This window comes from Miniopterus schreibersii, assembly GCF_964146895.1.
Source record: "Miniopterus schreibersii genome assembly, chromosome: X".
Taxonomy (NCBI): Eukaryota; Metazoa; Chordata; class Mammalia; order Chiroptera; family Miniopteridae; genus Miniopterus; species Miniopterus schreibersii.
In genome coordinates, this window is record NC_138104.1 from 85,800,734 (window position 1) to 85,807,377 (window position 6,644).

At 44.4% G+C, this 6,644-nt stretch overlaps 1 pseudogene across 1 annotated transcript; it reads right to left on the bottom strand.

Annotated features, from left to right (window-relative positions):
- Positions 1-4,834: 4,834 nt before the first annotated feature.
- Positions 4,835-6,436, bottom strand: LOC308551059 (protein FAM47E pseudogene; annotated as a pseudogene). The gene has a single exon. The product of its transcript is annotated as a protein FAM47E pseudogene (transcript).
- Positions 6,437-6,644: the final 208 nt, after the last annotated feature.

Consider the following 6,644-nt stretch of genomic DNA (forward strand, 5'->3'; position numbering starts at 1 on the left):
GTTAGCTTGCTTGGCTCCATATCATTTAGTTCCTTTTCTGGAGATTTCTTCTGTTCTTTCCTTTGTGACATGTTTCTTTGCCTCCACATTTTGGCTGCTTCCAGGTATTTGTTTCTATGTATTAGGTAGAGCTGCTGCGTCTCCTGGAATTTGTAGAGTGGCTTTGTGTAGTAGGTGTCCTGTGGGGTCCAGTGGCTCAGCCTCCCCAGTCACCTGAGCTGGGCCTTCTAGGTGCTCCCCTGTGTGGGCTGTGTGCACTGTCCTGTTGTAGTTGAGCCTTGGTAGCTGTTGGCGTCCCTGGGAGGAATTGACCCCCAGGCCATTCAGCTGTGAAGACCAGCTGCAACTACAGCCAGAGAGCTGCTGTGCTGGAGATAACCCCTATGGAGCAGAATTTACTTCAGTGGAGCTTTGGGGTTCACCAAGTGTGCCCCTTGAGTGTCACTCGTGGATGTGGTAGGGTTGTAATCCAGCGTGGTCCAGTCTGACCACCAGGTGCACTGTCTCTGTTCTTTCTTCTGTTCTTTCTTCTGTTCTTTCCTTTGTGACATGTTTCTCCCGGGAGGTGCAAAGTCAGCCTGTGCCAGTGCCTTGCCCAGGGCCACCCAGCATGAGCTACACAGCAAACCGTAGTTGGCTGCTCCTTGTGCTGGGCTTGGAGGTGCCCAGGAGAGGCCCAGCTATGAGCCAGTGCAGCTGCCGCTAGTGCCAGGCCTGGGGCCGCTTATCAAGCCGCATGGGGCAGCTGCTGCTTGTTTGAGAGATTTTTAGGAAAGTCCCAAGCATGAGGCTCAAGAGGCCACTTGCAGAGAAAAGCCCCTGGAAATGGCCTGGATGAGCTGCAGGTGGGGAGGGGCGGGGCCTCCGGGAGTCAGGGGGCCTCCGGGAGTCACGGGGCGGGGCCAAAGGTGTGAGTCAGGTGCTGGCGATTCAAACATGGCGCCTGCCTGCCGGCTGTGCGGGGAGGACTCGCCACAGGAGCCATGGCCTCCCCAGCCCTTCTGCCCGGGAGGAAGCCGCCCTCCGCCTCTCGCCCGGATCTCAGGCAGGTTAGTTCCCCCCCGAGTGTCCCGGGTCCCTTCAGGCCGCTGCCCGGCGCTGGGCTCAGAGGGAGCGTCCGAGTGAGTCCGTGCGCGGCCCTTTAGAGGAGCTGCTGGGGCTCCCGCAGCCTCCGCCACCCTCAGGGACAGTCCCCGCTGGTTTCACATCCCGAAGGTGTGGGGACGTCTCTTCCTGGCCCTGGAGCCCTGGGCTGGGGGCCTGCTGTGGGGCTGGGACCCCTTGCTCCTCCAGGAAACCTCCGCCCCCGAGATTCCCTCCTGGGTTTACCCGAGCACCGGTGTGGGCCCTCGGCGGAGTCTCCGGGATCCCGCCCCGCCCCGCCCACGTCCCCGCCCCTCCCCCCGGTCTCGGTGCTGCTTCAGCTCCCTGGTTGCGGGGCTTCTGTGCAGTTGGATCTCAGGAGGCTCTGAGCGATGGTGGTTCTGTGTTTTAGTTGTGATTTTGATGTGGCTGCGGGAGGAGCGTGTGCATGTGTAACGTAAGCCGCCAGCTTGTTTCCTCTGTTCCTATACTTTTTCATCTTAATCAACAGATAAGATTGATTAAAGTTTAATTGAAAGCTATCTCGCAGGATAAGCACCATTACATCTTTTTTTTCTTGGATTCTTTGTGCGTTTTTAGCACTCTCCTTTCTTTTCCCTCCTACTCTTCCACAAATATATGCTGTGTGTCCTGTGATGCTTGTGGTATTAGGCACTTATGTAAAGTAACCCCTTCATTCTCACCAAAATTTGAGTTTGACGAATATGGTTTCCGCTTCATAGATAAGGACACATGTTCTGTGAAATGCAAGGTCATGTAACCAAAATGTAGAAAAGCAAATTTTATGCACCTGCACAGTGAGTGTGTAAGGGTTAATACTGCTGCACATATCCCAAGGCTTGAATGGAAAGCCACAGAAACCAGATAGTGCTGAGCCAGGGGACATAATATTGGCCTCTGATGTCTGAATAAACAAGTATGGGCATTTCCCGGATTTTGAAGGCATTAGTGACTTACTTCTCTAGGATATTAGAGTGAGTTCTTTAGTAAAAGGCAACTGTCTAAAAACAAGATCTTGATAAAGCCAATAATAAAATTGACTTTGGAGGAGAGAGCATTGGAACAGGATTACAATGGCCTGAGTATGTATGACCTAACAATAAGGAAGACTGTGTACAAAGACATAGAGGTATGAAAGCACATATTGACTGGAGTCTGGGATGCAGGGGCATGCTTGTATACAAGGCAGTATGTGTGTAGGAGATGTGTTTATATAAACGGGTAAATTTAGATGAGCCTGGAGAATTAACAAGTTTGTGAATTTCACCAGGTTTGCATTTTTGAAAAATATACCTAAGAAGAGAGACTAATTTGGAAACCAATGCAGAAATAAAATACAGTGGTGACATAGACTTAATTATGATGAGAAATTCTAGGTTAGAGAGAAAGTCTAGGCCTCTGCTTACAAAAATACATAGAGAAGACCTTTTTCTTCAGGCACACAATGCTCTTAGACAAACTTCATTTAAAATAGAAAATTTGCAAATAAATATATATCTATCCTGTCCTATAAAGATGAAATACAATATACATATACTTCCATTTACATATGAATTCCTTTATTAATGCAAGCAGAAGTGCACTCTAGATCTGCACTACAAATCTTTCTAGCTGTAAATTGTCCTGTCCCAGACAGATTTAGCTGTTATTTTAGAAATGTAAAGAAGTTGCTTGATTTCTTATTTTAAATTTATGAGTGAATTTTAAATTGATATTCATGAAATGTAAAGATTAATTGCACTTGAAAAGATATGTGAGGATATTTGGTGTTGCTGGGTAGTTTTACTTACACATCTATTTTGCACACTAGATTTTCAGGACTTGAAGCTCCCTGCTGTTCTGCAACCCTGTTACATGATATGGAAACACACTTTCACCATGAATTTTTATAAATATAATGAGAAATTTTAAATGTATTTAATAGGGAGGTATGATAAAACAACTCACCTAAAGGTTATCCTATAATTTTGATAAATAGTTTCTAGTCCGGTTTTGGGCCTTGATGCAATAGTAATAAAGGTGGTAACAATCTTCTTATTAAGTGAGACTAAAATTAACTTGGCTACATATTTCAACTTTTGACTAACAAAATAATTGTCATAATTCCTTATAATTTTAATATTAGTGGAGCTATAGAATTTTTATCCTTTGTTATTCCCTAACTTAATCCTAACATTAATGCTAACAATAATAGCAAAATATAGGTATTTCTGGTGGCTCACAAACAGAATAATAATAGCTTTATTTATAAGAACTAATGATTTTTATGAAAATGTTTCAATAATTTGTACACTCCAGTTAAATCAGGGAACATTCTGCTTTTAGTTCAAAGTTTACAAACTCATGTACTCACGAGGGCCAGGGAGGTCATTTAACTGTGTAAAATGGATCAAGTGTTTGCTAAGAAAGGGTGAGGACAGTGATAAAGTAGAGCCACCGTATAAAGGCATTCAATTAAAAAAGTTAAAAAATATTATGAAGGACATATAAAACATGTCTCCTGGCCAACCTACCTGTGTGGACATCCAATTTAACTAATTAGCCATTTAAATGGGGGAAGAAAATTAGTCTGTCTTTATCATGTTCAGGCTGCCTTACCTCACATTTAACGTCCACATTTTTGGAGTCATGGGTAATCTCTGCATATCAAGTTATCACATGGAGAGATATTACAATCAGCAGGGCCTGTAAGGCATGATGATATGCCTCAGGAATTTTTTGACTCCTGGAATATTAACATTAATAGGCAGATTTGAAAAGGGTTCAAAAAGGTCTAACTAAATAGTTAATCTTTAAAAATATTTTACTTTGTTCTGTATATGAGCATGTATTATATTTTTTTCAACTCAAGAGTGGCATCATTGATATATGTATATATGTTTCCTCTAGATTAGGAGGACAGTACATTTTTCTGTAAAGGTTCAGATAGGAAATATTTTAGGCTTGCAGGCCATATGATCTCTGTCACAATTACTAAATTTTCATGTAGTGCAAAGGTAGCCATAGATAATACATAAACAATACATAAAATGACTTCGGCTATAGATTACAAGATTTGCTTAACAAAATAACTGTCATAATTAATTCATTATAATTTTAATATTGGTGGACCTTTTTTCATTCTGCATAATTATTTTGAGATTCATCCCATGTTGTAGCTGACATAACAAGATCATTTTTAAAAAAATCTTCGCCAAGGATATTTTTTCTATTGCTTTTCAGAGTGGAAGGGAGAGAGAAGAGAGGAAAACATTGATGTGAGGGAGACACATCGAATAGTTGCCTCCTGCACTGGCCCCTACTGGGGCAGGGACTGAGCCTGTAACCGAGGTATGAGCCCTTGGCCAGAATAGAACTCAGGACACTTCAGTCCACATGCTGATGCTCTAACCACTGAGCAAAACTGGCTAGGGCATAACAAGATCATTTTAAAGTAATTCTTTTATTTATGATTATTTTTATAAATAACTGATATAACAATATAATATTCACAATGCTATAAAACGTGAGAAGAGTATATGGAAATATTGATTTCATAGTTGGTAAAATACATAAAATATTGATGAACCCAAGCAGAAGCTCATTTAGAAATTTTTATTAGCCTTAGGTGTTAAATTTACAGATGTTAGGAGTCAAAGTTGTACATGCACAGTGAGGCACTCATCATGAATTCTGATTGATGTTAAAATGAGAGAGAAAATAGCCAAGCAAGTACTAAATTGAAAATTGTCTAATCTTCTTCTTCTGCATCATTATTTGCTTTTGAGAGGAGTTTCATTACTCGGTGTATAGGAGTCTTAACAGAATCATAAGTCCATCCCTTCCTGATAAATAACTTCTCAAGCACACCTGGCATCCTGTAGCCCTTGCTTACAATGAAATCTTTGAACGCAATTGGTCCATAAAGATCATCAATAATGTCCGGTTCCATATGTCTTCCATAATTCCTGTATTGCTCTTCAAGTACGGCTTTCGGGTCAAGCAAAGGTTCATCATTTATTAGCTTTTTCCAGGACTTGGGCTCCAGGTACCATGCTCCATACCGTATCTTCACCCGTTTGGGTTTATAAGGATCTTCCCTTTTTCGGAGTTTCCTCTCCCAGCTACTTTCCTGTAGGGAGAACTTTCTCTGCTTTATTTCATCTAGCTGGTCGCAGTACTTTAGTTCCATAGGAATCTGGCTTACTTTCTTTATTTTGACTGTATTATGGGTAAGTGGGCACTCATGGTCAATTTCAAACTGTTTCATGATGAACTCTTCATCAATGCCCAAGTCTCCAAAAGTATCTTCAATCCATTTGCAGAAGTTACGAACTGCTCTTGGTGGTCTTTGGTCAAGAGAAGGGCCTTTGGGAATACCCTTCCTATTTGACTTCTTTGTTTTCTTTTGCTCAGGAAACAACTTGGTTAAATATGACAGGAGACTCTCCCTGGGAGGTTCCATATCAACTTTGTCGGGAGCTTCCAGGTTGTCTTTGTCAGGAGCTTCCAGGTTGTCTTTGTCAGGGGCTTCCAGATTGGCTCTGTCAGGAGCTTCCGGATTGGCTTTGTCAGGGGCTTCCAGGTTGGCTTTGTCAGGAGCTTCCAGGTTGTCTTTGTCGGGAGCTTCCAGGGTGGCTTTGTGGGGAGCTTCCAGGTTGACTTCATCAGAAGATTCTAGGTTGACCTTGTCGGGGGGTTCTAGGTAGACTTTGTCAGGATGTTTTTCACAAAGCTCTGTGGGGGACTTCTTTCCTTCCAGGGCATTCTCACAATAAACCCATGTGTCCTCCAGCTTCCTGTCAGGATCAAGCACTTGCAGCACCTTTAGTAAGAGGTCTGCAGGTAGATCTTCCTCCAGATGTGGGTAGCGGGCCAAGGGATGCTTGATCAGGCTGGCTTCGATGCTCTCCACGTACGCCTTCCGTGCTTGCTGGGCTGGTGAGAGCTTGGAACACAGGTCTAATCCCTTGGGCAGATTTTTCTGACTCCTTTTGGGGGGAGGTCGGGGACCTCTATGAGAAATGATGGGGAGAAAGCCCTCCCTAGGGCCACGAGTGATCAGATTTTCACAAGATGGACAGCCCGTTCTGAAGTCGTCCAGCCCCTTTTTCACAAATCTCCACCGCCGGGTGTCCAGGGAGGTGGGGCACTTCAGAAGCCTGCCCTTGTGCTTTGAGAAACAGCTGGAAGGCAACTTGTCGGGGTCCCTGTACCAGGGCTTACGAGGCATGCCCAGGGGCACCGGTTCCAGTAGCTCTGACCCGAACAGCCCCTTCTGGTTTGTCGGCCGCCGGAACATTCCCTTCCTGTCCAGCTCCGTCCCTAACAGCCCCCACTTGTTCAGCTCCATCCTGAACAGCCCCTTCCTGTTCAGCTCTGTCCCTAACAGCCCCTTCCTGTTGGGCTGTGGCCCTGACAGCCCTTCCTTGTTGGGCTGTGGCTCTGACAGCTCTTCCTTGTTGGGCTGTGGCCCTGACAGCTCCTGCTTGTTTGGCTCCAACCCTAATAGCCCCTTCCTGTTGGGCTGTGGCCCTGACAGCCCCTTCCTGCTGGGCTGT